Consider the following 20,143-nt stretch of genomic DNA (forward strand, 5'->3'; position numbering starts at 1 on the left):
TGGTACCGCCAAACTAGGCAGTGGTACCGCCCAATATCAATGCTGTAGGCGATGGTACCACCCAGCACAGACGGTGGTACCGCTAGTACCTTGAAAATTGGGGATGAGACACTTTTAAGCTCCAAGTTTAAATCCATTTGAGGCCTATAAATACCCCTCTCATCCTTGATTAATATACACAAGTATAGAAAACATAAAAGTGGGAAAACATTGTAGCAATCACTTAAGAGATCCCCTCATCTAGTTCTAAGTTTAGAATTCTATTTAGGGAGGAGTGAGTGCTTGTAAAAGGTTATCTCCTAAACCTGTGAAAAGGAGAAGAGGGGTGTAAAAGGGTAGTTGATCTTCACCCATTGAAGGAAAATCGTAGTGAAAACTAGTGGCCTCGAGTGAAGAGGAATCAAGAGTGGATGCATGTCATAAGTTGGGTCGGAGGAGAATATGTCAAAAGAGACAATTAAAGGAAGAGGGGTATAAAAGGGTAGTTGATTCTTCTTGCTTTAATTGTCTCTTCAATTAGGAAGAGATAATTAAAGCAGGAAGAATCATGTTGGGCCATTGTGGAACATATCAGAAGATTAGACGTCAAGTCAGAGGATCGATCGATGTATCGACAGAAGGCTTCAGGCCATGAGTTCGGGCATCGGGCCAAGAAGAACGAAAATTACGCTAAGAAAATTAGAGTTCCGGAGGTCAATTAGCCAATTAGGCAATAGGCCGCAAGAGAGGACGATACACCAAAGAATCGAACGAGGCATCGATGAACCAATGACATGCCATATAACATTTGATTTAGCTTTATAATAATTGGCTAGATCGAAGTAGGTTTTAGGTGTAATTGGGTTAGAATTGGACCAACTCAATTAGGGTCCAATTGGGCCCAAGTTTGGGCTGTGTTGGGCCAAGTGAAAGGCCCAAACAATGACCTAAACTGGTGGAACCGTCAGTGGCACAGTCTCTGAGACTATTTCAAGCGGTGGTATCACTAGCCTAGATAGTGGTACCGCTCAAACACAGTCTCTAAGAGACTATCAAGCGGTAGTACTACCAGATTGGGCGGTGGTACCATCCAGTGGTAGGGTGTCAAGCGATGGTACTATCAATTTGGGTAGTGGTACCACCCATTATCAGTTCTGCAGGCGGTGGTATCGCCTAGCACAAGTAGTGGTACCACCTGTACCCCAAAAACTAGGGATGAGATACTTTTAGACTCGAAGTTTAAATCTACTTGAGGCCTATAAATACCCCTCTCATCCCTGGTTAACACACACAAGCATAGAGAACTTAAAAGTGAGAAAATGCTGTAGCAATCACTTGAGAGATCCCTTTATCTAGTTCTAAGTTTAGAATTCTGTTTAGAGAGGAATGAGTGCTTGTAAAAGATTGTCTCCTAAACATGTGAAAAGGAGATGAGGGGTGTAAAAGGGTAGTTGATCTTTGCCCATTGAAGGAAGATAGGTAGTGGAAGCCAATGGCCACGAGTGAAGAGGAATCAGGAGTGGATGTAGGTCACGACAACCGGACCACTATAAAAATCTAGTTTGCATTTCTATTCTACTCTTTACTTTAATTGCAAACTGAATTATTACTTTCACTATCTTATGAATACACTTTTAAGTTAACATATTTTCGAAATAGTTTTTCATTGTACGAAGATTTTTGACTCAACGTAATTTTATCCGCTGCACTAATTCACCCTCTCTCTTAGTGCCGACTTGATCCTAACACTTTCGACATGTCATTTGACCTTTCAGCACTTCATCCGAACCTCCAGCACATCACCCTTTCCTTTGACATATTGCTCATTTCACTAGCATGTCGATTTTCCCATGACATCATCTGGTGCTATATCTGATCCTTTCAGCATGATGCTTGAACCTATAGCATGAAGTTTGATTTCCGACACATCGACCCTTGGCTTGATGTCTAATTTTTGACATGATAATTTTTTAACACAATGTCCGACTCTCATGCTTGATAGTTAGCCCTTTAGTAGTCTAAGTCTGTGATCGAAGTATTTCCTATATCACTTACTTCAAAACTATATTAGTCTAATAAACTCGTCAATTGGTTTCATAATCAAAATTCAAGATTTAATAATCTTTCATTTTTTATGATGATAATCAATTGATGATGGGGATTTATCAAGACTCCCCTGTCTATATGTCATTTTAAAAAGTTAAACTTATGACATTAATAGGTTCAAATAAATTCATATGAATTAGTTATAATGGTCTAGAGATACTTGGTTTTTAAATTTGAAGTTACTCATATGTTTTTCTAATTTGCATGTATCATAAATTTTAGCTTTAACAAATTTAATTTTAGACATTTCTCTTATAAGTTCTTTAGTTTTAATTTGTAAAATTAATTTCATACAAGTATATCTTAGTCTTCTGTGCTAGAGCCATGTATCATCATTTAAAATAAAAAATAAGTTATATTATGAAAATTATTATGATCAATAGTACAAAAATTATCACTTATTAAAACTATCAAAGATTTATTCTTGCTTGGTATTTCTATGATGCAAGCATGAGATTCATATTTAATATTATGATAAGTTGGCTGATGCTTATTAAGTTGTGTTTCAAACTATCTATCAAAAGCACATATTCAATCAAAAGATTTGATTTGTTATCAACATTTCTAATGCTAATGATTTTTTCTTTATTGTTATCTCCGAAGGTAACACATCCTTGATCTCAACTAATGAGCTTTGAGAAGTTTGTAGGATCTTCCTTGGACATCCATTATTAAGATATCATCTTTTGCTCCTAACTCTTATTTGAAAAGAAGCCTATAAGGAGGGGTTTGCTTTAGGTATAAATTTAACTTTTGGTCCTTTGTAGTTAGATATACCTTGATTACCTTTTAGCTTTAAATCACTTATGGTTCTTTTAGAAACTCAAATCAATTTAAGATGATCATATTTCTTAAATAGTGATCAAACTTTCCATAAAAGTTACATTTAACATTTTGATGTGTATACAATGTAGGTTCATTTATAAATTTGATTTGCTTTTGATGAGTGATACTACTCATGAATCCAATGCCTTCTTTTTTTGATACACAATCTTGTTTAGCAAGAATCTAAGTAATTAATTTTCAATTTTAAAATTTTCTAACATTTATCATCGTAACATGTTTTCCTTTTTAAGTGATTTTATTACATCCTTACTATTAATAGATTCTTCTAAATAATGTTCTAATTTTTTATTCATGGCAAGTAAGTTATTTTTTATAATTTTTAAAGCCTATAATTCTAATGATATTTGAAAGAACTTATTTTTAAGTTCAAGACTAGATAATTTTAAATTTTCATATTTAGTGTAAGAAGTACAAGATGTTGATATATGATTGTTATACTTATTTTTTAATATATCAAATTAATTAGCGAATGAGACATGATATCATTTTAGCAAACTATATTTGTTACCAATCTTTTTAAATTTATCATATAAATCATAAAATGATTTAAGTAATTCTTCATGCAATAAAGAAGTTTCGGAAGAGTTAAATACCTCATCATTGAAAGTCATTAAGGTATAATTTGTCACTTTTTCTTCATTGGTTTGCTCTTCCACTTTCAACTCACTTGATTTATCCCATATCGTTTTGAGTTCTTTCTTCTTCTTTTAGGTTAATAACATCTTTTTCAATTATGGCCGCTAATTTTTGTAATATCTTAGCTTTTTACAACTGCATTTTTATTCTTACCTTCTCTTCTTATTAGATTTGTCTTATTTTTCCTCATAAATGTTTTAAATCTTTTTGTAAGAAGTGTCATGTCTTCATCGTTATCACTTGAGCTTTTGCTTTAGTAATCTTCTTTGGATTTAAGATCAATATCCTTCTTTTTCTTTGAAAAGGTTTTCTCTTCTTCTTCATATATTTTGTATGTCATTTCATTGGTCATTAAAGATCTTACGAGTCCTTTACGAGAAATATTGTTTAAGTTTTTAGTTTCTTAGATTGCCATTACTTTTAGATCCCAAGTTTTAAGAAGAAACTTTAAAATTTTACTCACCAATTCAAGATAGTATAGTTTTTACTAAGAGGTTTTAATCCATTGATAACATTTATAAAACGGGTGTACATGTCACCAATAGATTCACTTAGCTTTATTTTAAATAATTTATAACTATGAATCAAAAGATTAATTTTAGATTCTTTTACTCTATTTATATCTTTATGAGTGACATTATGTGTGTGTCATATATTATATATAGTGTCATAAGGAGAAACTATTAGGAATGAATCGGCACTAAGAGGGAGAGGGGGGTGAATTAGTGCAATGGTAAAAACGTCAATTCTAATATCTTTTGTTCCAAAGAAAATCGATTTCGTAAAGATGATAACTTGAAACACATTCGTAAGGGTGTGCAGCAAAAGTAATAAGGAAGTAAAGTGGTTTGTAATAAAGATAAATAGAAAAACAAATGCAAACTATTTTATAGTGGTTAGGTCGTCGTGACCTACATCCACTCCACCGATTCCTATTTCGTTGAGGCCACCGGTATCCACTAATGATCTTCCTTCAATAAGCAAAGTTCAACTACCCTTATAACTCGTTTCTCCTTTCGACAGGTTCAGGAGAGAACCTTTACAACCCCTTTTTACAAAGCTTCCCTCACACTCTCCCTTAGAATGGTCTCTAAACCTTAGAAGGAGGGATTCTAAACTTTTGAATTTAAAGCTACTCATATGTTTTCCTAATTGGCATGTATCATAAATTTTAGCTTTAACAAATTTAATTTTAGATATTTCTCTTACAAGTTCTTTAGTTCTAATTTGTAAAATTAATTTCATACTATCATCTCTTAGCCATGTATCATCATTTAAAATAAAAAAATAAGTTATATTATGAAAATTATTAAGATCAATAGTACAAATATTATCACTTCTTAAAGTTATCGTAGATTTATTCTTGCTTGGTGATGCTTATTAAGTTGTGTTTCAAATTATCTATCAAGAGATTTGATTTGTTATCAATATTTCTAATGCTAATGATTTTTTTATTATTATTATCTCTAAAGGTAACACATCCTTCATCTTAACTAATGAGCTTTGAGAAGCTTGTAGGATCTTCCTTGGACATCCATTATTAAGATATCATCTTTTGCTCCTAACTCTTATTTGAAGAGAAGCCTACAAGGAGGGGTTTGCTTTAGGTACAAATTTAACTTTTGGTCCTTCATAGTTAGATATACCTTGATTACCTTTTGGATTTAAATCACTTACGGTTCTTTTAGAAACTCAAATCAATTTAAGATGATCATATTTCTTAAATAGTGATCAAACTTTCTATAAAAGTTACATTTAACATTTTGATGTGTATACAATGTAGGTTCATTTACAAATTTGATTTGCTTTTGATGAGTGATACTACTCATGAAGCCAATGCATTCTTTTTTTGATACACAATCTTGTTTAGCAAGAATCAGTAACTGATTTTCAATTTTAAAATTTTTTAACATTTATCGTCGTAACATGTTTTCTTTTTTAAGTGATTCTATTTCATATTTACTATTAATAGATTCTTCTAAATAAAGTTTTAATTTTTTATTCATGGCAAGTAAGTTATTTTTTATATTTTTTAAAACCTGTAATTCTAATGATATTTGAAAGAACTTATTTTTAAGTTCAAGACTAGATAATTTTAAATTATCATATTTAGTGTAAGAAGTACAAGATGTTGATATATGATTGTTATACTTATTTTTTAATATATCAAATTCATTAGCGAGTGAGACATGATCACATTTTAGCAAACTATATTTGTTACTGATCTTTTTAAATTTATCATATAAATCATGAAATACTTCAAGTAATTCTTCATGCAATAAAGAAGTTTCGGAAAAGTCAAATACCTCATCATTGAAAGCCATTAAGGTATAATTTGTCACTTTTTCTTCATTGATTTGCTCTGCCACTTTCAACCCACTTGGTTTATCCCATATCATTTTGAGTTCTTTCTTCTTCTTTTAGATTAATAACATCTTTTTCAATTATGGACACTTATTTTTGTAATATCCCAGCTTTTTACAACTGCATTTTTATTCTTACCTTCTTTTCTTATTAGATTTGTCTTGTTTTTCCTCATAAATGTTTTAAATCTTTTGTAAGAAGTGTCATGTCTTCATTATTATCACTTAAGCTTTTGCTTTAGTAATCTTCTTTGGATTTAAGATCAATATTCTTCTTTTTCTTTGAAAAGGTTTTCTCTTCTTCTTCATATGTTTTGTATATCATTTCATTAGTCATTAAATATCTTATGAGTCCTTTAAGAGAAATGTTGTTCTAAGTTTTTAGTTTCTTAGATTGCCATTACTTTTAGATCCCAAGTTTTAAGAAGATACTTTAAAATTTTACTCACCAATTCAAGATAGTATAGTTTTTACTAAGAGGTTTTAATCAATTGATAACATTTATAAAACGGGTGTACATGTCACCAATAGATTCGCTTGGTTTTATTTTAAATAATTCATAACTATGAATCAAAAGATTAATTTTAGATTCTTTTAATCTACTTATATCTTCGTGAGTGACTTCATGTGTGTGTCATATATCATATATAGTGTCATAAGCAAAAACTGTTAGGAAAAAGTCAGTATTGAGAGGGGGGGGGGGATGAATTAGTGTAGCGGTAAAATCGTCAATTCTAAAATCTTTAGTTCCAAATAAAACCAATTTCGGAAATATGTTAACTTGATACACATTCGTAAGGGTGTGCAGCAAAAGAAATAAGGAAGTAAAACGGTTTGCAATAAAGATAAATAATAAAACAAAAATATAAATTATTTTATAGTGGTTAGGTTGTTGTGACCTATATCCACTCCACCGATTCCTTTTTCATTGAGGCCATCGGCTTCCACTAATGATCTTCCTTCAATGGGTAAAGATCAACTACCCTTATAACTCGATTATCCTTTTGACAGGTTCAAGAGAGAACCTTTACAACCCCTTTTTACAAAGCTTCCCTCACACTCTTTCTTAGAATGGTCTCTAAACTTTAGGAGGAAGGACTTTATACTTTACGAGGGTTTTCAACTTGAGAAACATAGAGTTTTTTATCACCTTTCTTGCTACACTATGTAGAAATAGCTAGGGTATTAATAGACCCCAAATGTGTTAGGATCGAGAGCACTAAGAGGGGGGGGGGGTGAATTAGTGCAGCGGAAATCTTACAGCGATTAAAAACCAAAAGCTGCGTTCGTTCAATAAAAAAACTATTATGATGCAAAAGCTAATTCTCAGTTTGTATCTAAGTGCAGTTTGCGTCTAAGCGCAGATTGCGTCTAAGCGCAGTTTGCGTCTAAACACCGTTTGCGTCTAAGCGCAGTTTGCGTCTAAACACAGTTTGCGTCTAAGCGCAGTTTTACGTCTAAGCGCAGTTTACGTCTAAACTTAGATTTACGTCTAAACGCAGTTTTACGTCTAAACGCAGATTTACGTCTAAACGCAGTTTTACGTCTAAACGCAGATTTACGTCTAAACTCAGATTTACGTCTAAACGCTGTTTTACGTCTAGACGCAGATTTACGTCTAAACTTTAAAACTCGTTTGTATACTCGCAGAAGGCAGTATGCAGTTGAAATCAAGACGTAAACGTGAACTGAGAACTGATGATTGTGAGAGGAAAGCCGATTTACGTCTAAATGCAGTTTTACGTCTAAATGTTGAAACTCGTTCGTAAAATTGTAGAGGACAGTTTGCAGTTATCAATAGGATCAAAATGTAAGTGTAAACTGCAAGGAAACTCTTTCGTAAAAGCACCGAAGACAGTTCTGCAGAATCAAACGTAAACGTAAACTGTAATGTACGAAAATACGAATTTACGTCTGAATGCAGATTCGGAAGAACAGCACTTAGAACTTGTTCGTGAAAGCGCAGAGAGCAGTAGTAATGGAGGAGGTTTGCAGTAATGATAAAGTGCTCAAAAATAAACGCAAACCAGAGATTTAGAGTGGTTCGGTCAGCCTTGACCTACTCCACTTTTGGCTTCCTCCACCGACGAGGTTGCCGACGTCAACTAGGGGCCTTCCTTCAATGGGCGAAGGCCAAACTGCCCTTTTACAGTTTCTCTCCTTTTGACAGGCTCAGGAGACAACCTTTACAGACCTTTCTCTCCTCACTTTACAACTGAAAACTTGAAGAACAGAAGGAGGAGACTTAAAGGCTTTACAACACTTTTGAGCTCTTAGAATCACAGAAAAGATCAAGATTTCGGTGTAGGTCTGTATCTTTTCAGTGCTGAATGGGTGGGGTATTTATAGGCCCCAACCCAATTCAAATTTCGAGCTCAAAATGATCAAATCCCGGAATTCCGGGATCAGGCGGTTGCACCTCTCAACTGGAGAGGTGGCACCGCCTAGCAGAGCTCGAAGTCTGAGCTCAGGCGGTTGCACCTCTCGACTGGAGAGGTGGCACCGCCTGGCAGAGCTCGAAGACTGAGCTCGGACGGTTCCACCTTCTCTGTCAGGGGTGGTTGCACCTTCCTGCCAGAGCTCGAAGACCGAGCTCAGGCGGTGCATCTCCTGACCAGAGAAGTTTCTCTTCTCTGTCAGAGGTGATCGCCCCTTTCTGCCAGAGGTGGTTGCACCTCTCTGCCAGAGGTGGTTGCACCTCTCTGCCAGAGCTCGAAGACTGAGCTTAGGCTGTGCATCTCCTGGCCAGAGAGGTCGTACTTCTCTTCCAGAGCTCGAAGACTGAGCTCGGTGATTGCATCACCAGGCAGAGCTCGAAACTTGAGCTCAGGCGGTGCTACCGCTTGACAGAGGAGGTTGCACCGCCCAGTCTTGCTTGGAGACTGAGCCCTGGGCGGTTGCACCGCCTAGCTGGAGCGGTTGCACCTCCCAGTCTCGCTGGGAGACTTAGCCTGGGCAGTTGCACCGCCTGGCTGGAGCGGTTGCACCACCCAGTCTCGCTGGGAGACTTAGCCTGGGCGGTGGCACCTCCCTGCCTGGGCGGTTGCACCTCCCACAGCTTCTTGGGTTCGAATGGGTTGAACCATTCGACCCAACTTGAGTTCTTCAGGGGCCCAATTGCCCCAGGATTAAGCTAATGGGATCACCTCCCATTTCTAACTTAATCACCATGCTAACTACGATTAAATCTAAGACAATTTCTGCAGCTTTGCTTCGGTACGTCAATCGCTTCTTCCGGCGAGTTTCCGGCGAACTTCCGTCGATCATCCGATGAACCCTCGGTGATGCTTCTGCGGACTTCCGGCAAACTCCTGGACTTTGCGACGATCCACTTGGCGAGTTCCGACGAGCTTCGCTTGGCAAGCTTCTGGACTTCTCGGATCTGTTCTCGCAGAACCTCCGACGACCGTCCGTACTTCCGTCGAACTCTCGAACTCCCAACGTGATCATGAACTTGACTCCGGCGCAACTCCTGCTGCTTGTCTATCTTTCATCGTAGTTAATCCTGCACACTTATCTCAACACATAGATTAGACAACAAATGACAATTGACTTCATCATCAAAATCCGAGATTCAACAATCTCCCCCTTTTTGATGATGACAATCAATTGATAATGGAGTTATCCTTAACTCCCCCTGTCTATATGCCATAGTTGAGATAAGTCAACCTTGAATTCAAGACCTAAGAATTCAAGTGACGTATTGATAAGTTAGATCAGTTAAACTTATCAATACTCCCATCATGATACCTATCATGATGTATCTCTTCAAGGATGATGTCAAAGCTTGACATTCATCATCAAGTTTGTATGATAGTGTTTGTGACTATTCATCATGTAATTGAACATTATCATTTAAAGCTCGAAGGACTATTACATGATGCACACATATTATCATTCTAGCAAGTTTGCATTTACTTCACAAAATAGGATATCAACTCAAGACATAATACAAACTATAGCACATGTTTCATATATCTCTTGGTGATGCAAGGATGGCATTGTGCAAACATTATTTATAGCATCACTCAAGGTATTTCTAATCATAGTGTTTATCAATTCATATATTTCTCCCCCTTTGTCATCAACAAAAAGCATTGTTATACAAGGAAGACCAATTTAGACGAAAGCTTATAGAGGGATTTTACATAGATTACTTTGAAAACTTCTTCCCCCTTTTGTTATAATTCATTTTACCCGTAAAGATATTACAGAATGACATACTCATTTTTCGAACAACTAAGATGCATTTGGACAAGATTTTGTTACAGATATAATCATAGAAAATGGCATTCATGTGATCTGATCATTCAATATAGTCCGAAAAATAATTCTAACAAGTTTATTTATTCGGACACATGAGCATTCCTAACTCTCTTCTAATGAAATCAAATTGTTCTTCACTTAGAGGTTTTGTAAAAATGTCAGCTAGTTGATGTTTAGTATCAATGAATTCTATGGTTACGTCATGATTGGTGACATGATCTCGTATAAAGTGATGTCTAATATCAATATGTTTTGTTCTTGAGTGTTGTATAGGATTTTTCGTTAAGCATATTGCACTTGTGTTATCACATTTAATTGGAATATTTTTGAGATGAACTTTATAATCTTCTAAGGTATTTTTCATCCATACAACTTGTGCACAGCATGCACTTGCTGCAATATATTCAGCTTCGGTTGTTGATAGTGCAACTGAGTTTTGTTTCTTTGATGACCAGGAAACAAGGGCATGTCCTAAAAATTGACATGATCCTGATGTGCTTTTTCTATCTAATCTACACCCAGCAAAGTCAACATCAGCATAAGCAATTAACTCAAAATTTTCTGATTTTGGGTACCATAATCCTAGATTTGTGGTACCATTAAGATATCTAAATATTCTTTTAACTGCTTTGAGATGAGACATCTTAGGGTTTGATTGAAATCTAGCACAAAGTCCTACACTGAACATGATGTCTGGTCTGGTTGCAGTGAGGTAAAGTAAACTTCCTATCATACCCCTATAAGTTTTTTGATCAAAGCTTTCTCCACTTTCATCAATTTCTAATTTAGTGGAGGTGCTCATAGGAGTGTTACTGGCCTTTGAGTTGTTCATGTTAAACCTTTTTAATAAATTCATGGCATATTTAGTTTGACTAATAAAGATGCCATTGCTTAGTTGTTTGATTTGTAAACCTAAGAAGAATGTTAATTCTCCCATTAAGCTCATTTCGAATTCAAGACTCATTGTTTTACCAAACGATTCACAAAGAGATTCATTTGTAGAGCCAAAGATGATATCATCAACATAAATCTGAACAATGAGAAAATTATTTTCAAAATTCTTGATAAACAATGTAGTATCAACCTTGCCTTTTATGAAATTATTTTCAATGAGAAAAGAACTAAGTCTCTCATACCAAGCCCTTGGGGCTTGTTTTAAACCATAGAGAGCTTTAGTTAGTCTAAACACATGATTAGGGTAGCCATTATTTTCAAATCCAGGGGGTTGTTCAACATAAACTTCTTCGAAAATGAAACCATTTAGAAAAGCGCTTTTAACATCCATTTGAAATAACTTAAAATTATTGCAACTGGCGTAGGCAAGGAGCATCCTTATGGCTTCCAATCGAGCCACAGGTGCGAAGGTTTCTTCGTAATCGATACCTTCTTCTTGGTTGAAACCTTTGGCCACTAATCTAGCCTTGTTTCTAACCACGATACCATTTTCATCTTGCTTGTTTCTAAAGACCCATTTAGTACCAATAACTAAATGGTCATTTGGCCTAGGAACAAGCGTCCACACCTCATTTCTCTCAAATTGATTTAATTCATCTTGCATTGCGATAATCCATGAATCATCTTTCATGGCTTCATCAACACATTTGGGTTCAATTTGGGAGAGAAAGGCGGCGTTGGCACAAAAGTTTTTAAAAGAAGATCGTGTTTGAACCCCCTTTGATGTGTCTCCTAGGATTAGCTCCTTAGGATGAGCATCTATATACTTCCAATCCTTGGGTAAGGATGTTTCGGAAGTGGATGCATCCAAGTTGCTAGTTGGAGACGGGGTTTCGTTTAAATTCAAGGAATCAAAATCATCATCAAGATCATTTTTCTTAATTTCTGAAATCTCATTGAAAACAACATGGATGGATTCTTCAATAATTAAGGTTCTTTTATTGAAGATGCGAAAAGCTTTAGAAACCGAAGAATAACCAAGAAAGATTCCTTCATCAGATTTAGCATCGAATTTTCCTAAGTTATCCTTTTCATTCAAGATAAAACACTTACACCCAAAGACTTTGAAATATGAGACATTGGGTTTTTTGTTATTCCATAACTCATAAGGAGTTTTGGTGAGTAAGGGTCTTACTAGGACTCTATTTAAAATATAGCATGCAGTGTTTACAGCTTCGGCCCAAAAATATTTGGGTAGGCTATGTTCATTCAACATTGTTCTTGCCATTTCTTGTAAATTTCGATTTTTTCTTTCTACTACCCCATTTTGTTGAGGATTTCTTGGAGTAGAGAAATTATGGTTATATCCGTTAAGTTCACAGAATTCTTGGAAGTCATGGTTTTGAAATTCTCCACCATGATCACTTCTAATTGACGAAATCATAGATCCCTTTTCATTTTGAACAAGTTTACAAAACTTGGTAAAATATCTAAAGCATTCATTTTTCTGTTTTAAGAAGTAGGTCCATGTATATCTGCTATAGTCATCAATAATGACAAAGGCGTATTTGCTACCTCCTAGACTCGATGTAGAGATTGGTCCGAACAAGTCCATATGGATCAATTGTAAGGGCCTAGAGGTGCTTATTTGATTCTTAGCTTTGAAGCTACCCTTAATTTGCTTACCTAATTGGCAAGCATCACATACATTATCTTTGATGAACTTGATATGAGGAATTCCTCTTACAAGTTCTCTAGATGATACTTGAGTGATTAGTTTCATGCTAGCATGACCTAATCTTCTATGCCATAGCCAAGCATCCTCATTCATAACGGCAAGGCACATTTCATCACATAAGTCATTGATGTCAATAGTGTATACGTTGTTTTGTTTTAATGCAATCATAGATATATTTTTGTGTGGTTTTTCAATGATGCAAGCATTAGATTCAAATCTTATAATATATCCTTTATCACATAATTGACTAATGCTCAAGAGGTTATGTTTTAAACCATCAACTAGTAAAACATCTTCAATAGAGAGGTTGGATTTGTTACCTATGGTTCATTTGCCAATGATTTTACCCTTGTTGTTGTCTCCGAAGGTGACATATCCTTCGTCTATGCTAGTGAGCTTAGAGAATTGAGATGGATCTCCGGTCATATGCCTTGAGCATCCACTATCAAGGTACCATTTCTTGCTCCTAGCTTGCGATTGTTTAGTTTTCTACAAGAAAGGATGATGTTTAGGTACCCATTTGCTTTTGGGTGCCTCATAAATAGATCTACATTTTCTATCATGTTGCATAGAGTTTATCATGGTTCCTTTAGGAACCCAAATTAATTTGTTTGGACTTATTTTCTTGAATGGACAACAATGTGTCTTGTGTCCAGATTTGCAACAAAAGTTGCACTTGGTTTGGTGTTGAACATGTAAGATGGAGCCTTTTAAGAAGGTGGTTGGATTTTGGTGAGGATTTCTCACAAATCCAATCCCGCTCCTTTTTGGAATGTGACCCTTGTTTGCAAGGATCATGTTTAATGACTTGCTACCAACCTCGAATTTCTTCAAGGTGTCCTTGAGTAGCAGGTTTTCTTTTTGCATAGTTTCTAAATCATGACATTTGATACATGAATTTAAACTATCATGATGTTCGACTTTTAACTTATCAAACTCACAAGTAAGACTATCATGCATCTTTTTCAGCAATTTATATTTTCTACTTATACTCTTGCATTCGTCAAATAAGTCATTGAAAGCATTTAATAATTCATCGAAAGATAAATCAGCATCTATTGAATTTGTTACCTCGTCTTCGATGGCCATTAAGGCGTAATGAGCAACTTGCTCGGTGTTGGACTCCTCTTCCTCAGATGCGCTCGAATCATCCCATGTTGCTTGGAGCGCCTTCTTCTTTGTTGTTCTTTTCTTGACTTGGGGACAATCACTTTTGTAGTGTCCCGGTTTTTTGCATTCATAGCAGATCACTTGGTCCTTTTTGGGTTCAAGTTTATTTTTTGCATCATTCTTAAACTTGTTTCTTTTAAAGAACTTTTTAAACTTTCTTGTTAGAAGTGCCAAGTCATCATCACAGTCCTCATCACTTGAGTTTTCTCTCAAGTGGCATTCTGACGTTTTGAGTGCCATATCCTTCGTGTTCTTTGGAAGGATGTCTTCTTGCTCTTCATGAGCTTTACAAGTCATTTCATAGGTCATTAGTGACCCGATTAGTTCTTCAAGAGGGAAATTTCGCAGATCTTTTGCCTCTTGAATAGCGGTGACTTTAGGATCCCAACTCTTAGGAAGGGATCTTAGTATCTTATTAACAAGCTCAAAATCCGAAAAGCTCTTTCCGAGTCCTTTTAGACCGTTGACGACATCCGTGAAACGGGTAAACATGTCGCCAATGGTTTCACTCGGTTTCATCCGAAAGAGTTCGAAAGAGTGTAACAGCAAATTGATTTTTGACTCTTTTACTCTACTTGTGCCCTCATGGGTCACTTCGAGTGTGTGCCAAATATCAAATGCAGTTTCACAAGTTGAAACACGGTTAAACTCGTTTTTATCGAGTGCACAAAATAAGGCATTCATAGCCTTTGCATTTAGAGCGAAAGCCTTCTTCTCCAAATCATTCCAATCGATCATTGGAAGAGAAGACTTTGAAAAACCATTCTCGACAAGATTCCATAATTCAAAATCCATAGAAATAAGAAAGATCCTCATTCGGGTTTTCCAGTAGGTGTAGTCCGTCCCATTAAACATGGGTGGACGTGTAATAGAATGGCCCTCTTGGTTTCCGGCGTAAGCCATCTCTCTTGGGTTTTAATCCTTTTGAGAGTTAACCGGGCTCTGATACCAATTGTTAGGATCGAGAGCACTAAGAGGGGGGGGGGGTGAATTAGTGCAGCGGAAATCTTACAGCGATTAAAAACCAAAAGCTGCGTTCGTTCAATAAAAAAACTATTATGATGCAAAAGCTAATTCTCAGTTTGTATCTAAGTGCAGTTTGCGTCTAAGCGCAGATTGCGTCTAAGCGCAGTTTGCGTCTAAACACAGTTTGCGTCTAAGCGCAGTTTGCGTCTAAACACAGTTTGCGTCTAAGCGCAGTTTTACGTCTAAGCGCAGTTTACGTCTAAACTCAGATTTACGTCTAAACGCAGTTTTACGTCTAAACGCAGATTTACCTCTAAACGCAGTTTTACGTCTAAACGCAGATTTACGTCTAAACTCAGATTTACGTCTAAACGCTGTTTTACGTCTAGACGCAGATTTACGTCTAAACTTTAAAACTCGTTTGTATACTCGCAGAAGGCAGTATGCAGTTGAAATCAAGACGTAAACGTGAACTGAGAACTGATGATTGTGAGAGGAAAGCCGATTTACGTCTAAATGCAGTTTTACGTCTAAATGTTGAAACTCGTTCGTAAAATTGTAGAGGACAGTTTGCAGTTATCAATAGGATCAAAATGTAAGTGTAAACTGCAAGGAAACTCTTTCGTAAAAGCACCGAAGACAGTTCTGCAGAATCAAACGTAAACGTAAACTGTAATGTACGAAAATACGAATTTACGTCTGAATGCAGATTCGGAAGAATAGCACTTAGAACTTGTTCGTGAAAGCGCAGAGAGCAGTAGTAATGGAGGAGGTTTGCAGTAATGATAAAGTGCTCAAAAATAAACGCAAACCAGAGATTTAGAGTGGTTCGGTCAGCCTTGACCTACTCCACTTTTGGCTTCCTCCACCGACGAGGTTGCCGACGTCAACTAGGGGCCTTCCTTCAATGGGCGAAGGCCAAACTGCCCTTTTACAGTTTCTCTCCTTTTGACAGGCTCAGGAGACAACCTTTACAGACCTTTCTCTCCTCACTTTACAACTGAAAACTTGAAGAACAGAAGGAGGAGACTTAAAGGCTTTACAACACTTTTGAGCTCTTAGAATCACAGAAAAGATCAAGATTTCGGTGTAGGTCTGTATCTTTTCAGTGCTGAATGGGTGGGGTATTTATAGGCCCCAACCCAATTCAAATTTCGAGCTCAAAACGATCAAATCCCGGAATTCCGGGATCAGGCGGTTGCACCTCTCAACTGGAGAGGTGGCACCGCCTGGCAGAGCTCGAAGTCTGAGCTCAGGCGGTTGCACCTCTCGACTGGAGAGGTGGCACCGCCTGGCAGAGCTCGAAGACTGAGCTCGGACGGTTCCACCTTCTCTGTCAGGGGTGGTTGCACCTTCCTGCCAGAGCTCGAAGACCGAGCTCAGGCGGTGCATCTCCTGACCAGAGAAGTTTCTCTTCTCTGTCAGAGGTGATCGCCCCTTTCTGCCAGAGGTGGTTGCACCTCTCTGCCAGAGCTCGAAGACTGAGCTTAGGCTGTGCATCTCCTGGCCAGAGAGGTCGTACTTCTCTTCCAGAGCTCGAAGACTGAGCTCGGTGATTGCATCACCAAGCAGAGCTCGAAACTTGAGCTCAGGCGGTGCTACCGCTTGACAGAGGAGGTTGCACCGCCCAGTCTTGCTTGGAGACTGAGCCCTGGGCGGTTGCACCGCCTAGCTGGAGCGGTTGCACCTCCCAGTCTCGCTGGGAGACTTAGCCTGGGCGGTTGCACCGCCTGGCTGGAGCGGTTGCACCGCCCAGTCTCGCTGGGAGACTTAGCCTGGGCGGTGGCACCTCCCTGCCTGGGCGGTTGCACCTCCCACAGCTTCTTGGGTTCGAATGGGTTGAACCATTCGACCCAACTTGAGTTCTTCAGGGGCCCAATTGCCCCAGGATTAAGCTAATGGGATCACCTCCCATTTCTAACTTAATCACCGTGCTAACTACGATTAAATCTAAGACAATTTCTGCAGCTTTGCTTCGGTACGTCAATCACTTCTTCCGGCGAGTTTCCGGCGAACTTCCGTCGATCATCCGATGAACCCTCGGTGATGCTTCTGCGGACTTCCGGCAAACTCCTGGACTTTGCGACGATCCACTTGGCGAGTTCCGACGAGCTTCGCTTGGCAAGCTTCTGGACTTCTCGGATCTGTTCTCGCAGAACCTCCGACGACCGTCCGTACTTCCGTCGAACTCTCGAACTCCCAACGTGATCATGAACTTGACTCCGGCGCAACTCCTGCTGCTTGTCTATCTTTCATCGTAGTTAATCCTGCACACTTATCTCAACACATAGATTAGACAACAAATGACAATTGACTTCATCATCAAAATCCGAGATTCAACAAAATGGCTTCAAAACTTGGAGCCTAAATTCAAATCCCTGAGATTTCAGGGTACGGGCGGTACCACCACCTGCGGCTTGATACTGGGCGGTACCATCGCTCAGTCTGACGGTACTACCGCTTGGGAGACTGTGTCTAGGAGGTACCACTGCCCAGACCAGCAGTACCACTACTTGATAGTCTCGGAGACTGAGTTTGGGCGGTACCACTGCCTGACATTGTCTCAAAGATTGTGCCACAATGGTTCCACCTGTAGGGTTACTGTTTGGGCCTTTCATTTAGCCCAACACAGCCCAAACTTGGGCCTAATTGACCCCTAATTGAGTTGGCCCAATTTTAACCTAATTATGTACTAACTATGAATTTCAAGACATTCACTAAGCTAAATAAGTCCGTAAGTCTAGGTTTCTTCCAGCGAACTTTCGATGATCTCTCGGAAATGTTCCAATGGACTCTCGGCAAACTCCTGGATTTCACGACGATTTTCTTGGCAAGTTTTAATGAGCTTCTTTAGCAAGCTCCTAGACTTCTTGGTCAATTTTGGTAGAACTTTCGACGAATGTTCGGACTTTCGACGAACTCTCGAATGTTAAATCTCAGATTTTGATGATGAAACTAATTGACGAGATCCAATAAGTGCCCATGAGAGATTATTAGATAGAGATCCACTAATCTAAAAGGCTTGGGTAATTGGATGCAGATCGAATACCCACTACGGGAGGATCCATTAGGTTTTGATAGGGGGCCTCTATAAATAGGAGGGATTCAGAGCCTCATAAGCTAGAGCCTTTGCTTGCCTCTTCTATTCTCCTCCCTCTCTCCATCTTAGAGCAAGCCTGGAGTTTTGAGGAGCGTTGTCGCAGCCCTGCTGTGTGGATCACCGCTAGAGAGGACGCTTGACCTCCTTCACCCTCTCCTAAAGATCTGTAAGGAAATATGGATATATGATCTCCCTAGGTAATATAATTTACTCTATACGCAGTTTTAAGTTTCGCGGATTTTGTGCACCAATCTTTGCACGACGACGAACATCTCTTTGGGAATAGGGGATTTTATTTTTCTTGTTCTTCCACTGTGCATGTGATGTCGCCCCCAAGATTTCTCAACAATGATATCAAAGCCAGGTTGTTTGTGTGAAAGATTGATTTTGAACTGCATGTGTTGTGTTTTGGAGAAGCTTTTGACGTCAAAATCGTTGACGCAAAAGTGAGAAAGGACAACAACTGTTCCTGCCCTTGCTATTGTCGTAGATGGCAGCACTGCCATATGCATGCATGCAGGCTGCTTGCAGCGGCAGCCACAAGGCAGGCCGCGTGTGGCCAGGCCCCTGTGCGCTCGCACGCAAGGGTGGCGCCTGCGTGTGCTGAACCCAGGGGCAGAGGCGCCTACGGCCGCTTCTCCCACAGGGTGAGGCACCGCAGGGCAGCAACACCTGTCGTCGTTGCTCTTGCGGGAGAAACCCCCCGCAGGGGCGGTCGCCCGGGGGGGCAGCACCGCCTGCGGACGCTGCCTCGCGGGCCGAACTGCCCAAGGAGGCGACGATGCCCACGGGGGCGCCCACCTACAGGGGCAGCATTGCTTGCAGGCGACGACGGTAGTAGTAGGGGTGAGGAAGAGGGGCTTAGGGTTTTGGGCAAAAAGATAGTTTTGCCCCTGTGAATTTGAGAAATTCCAATTTCTGTCTTTTGTCCAAATTATGAAAATACCCCTAGAAATTCAAAAATTTCCTATATGTCCCTGATTTTAGAAAATATTAATTAATTAAAAAATTTAGTTGATTATTATTTTTAACATTATCTAGTAGTCCTATATGATGATGATTATTTATATATGTGATGTATGATGTGTGGACGGATGATCATGGACCGTGTGATGTGTGTATTTGTGATTATTATTATTAGGGTCTACGAGCCTCCATTATATTTCTCATTTATTGTCGGGCCTGTGTACCTATGATTAAGTTGTAATCATATGAGAAGACACTAGCGGGAGTGTGGATGTGATAGCGGGACCCACAAGACGGACGATTGCGATGCATGGAGATGCATCGAGATGTCGATGGAACCGACAAGGATGAGATAGACAATCACAGGGCATGAAGATGCATCGTTGTGCATATAGATCTTGATGTGAGTGATCAGGCCTACTAGCTCGGGTCTAATCATATTAAGTTGTGGTCCATGATCATTTGGTGTGATTGCTTATACACATACCGGATATGCATATATATTTGCATGCGTTGTAGATATATATTAAATATGTATATGTGTGACATGTCATATTAGGAGACCAAATCATACAAACCTCTCTCTTTATAATATTAAGTCGGTAAACGTGAAGCAATTAGATTGACCCACGTGACCTTCCATCATTATAGGTAGGAACCAATTTCCGGTGTAGGTTGAGTTGGTCGAGTCCCTCGAGGCTCACCTATATCACGACTCGCTATCTTACTTATGACATAGAGATGTCACCGTTGACCTGAGGACATGGTATGCTTGGTCGAGTCCCTCGAGGGTATATCATCAAATCAGACTCATCTTGTAACGAAGGTGTTGACTTAACCGAACATCATGGTTGGTCAAGTCCCTCGAGACAATGGTGATTCGGAGGCCGAACAGGATGGGAATCACAAGGAGTTGTGATCGGCAAGAGTTGCCTACCTTTTGAGCTTAGTGTGATTGGTCGAGTCCCTCGAGGTTATACTAAGATGCTGATTGAATCCTGATCCCCACTAGAAGTCTGCTGAAGACTTCCGTTTCATGTGCTGAGGGTGTCGCGTGACTCGCTAGTAAAATAGTGGGAGTATATTAAGATAGAAGTCCATATCTTGATAGTT

The sequence above is a fragment of the Musa acuminata genome, chromosome BXJ3-2 (genome assembly GCF_036884655.1).
Source record: "Musa acuminata AAA Group cultivar baxijiao chromosome BXJ3-2, Cavendish_Baxijiao_AAA, whole genome shotgun sequence".
Lineage (NCBI taxonomy): Eukaryota > Viridiplantae > Streptophyta > Magnoliopsida > Zingiberales > Musaceae > Musa > Musa acuminata.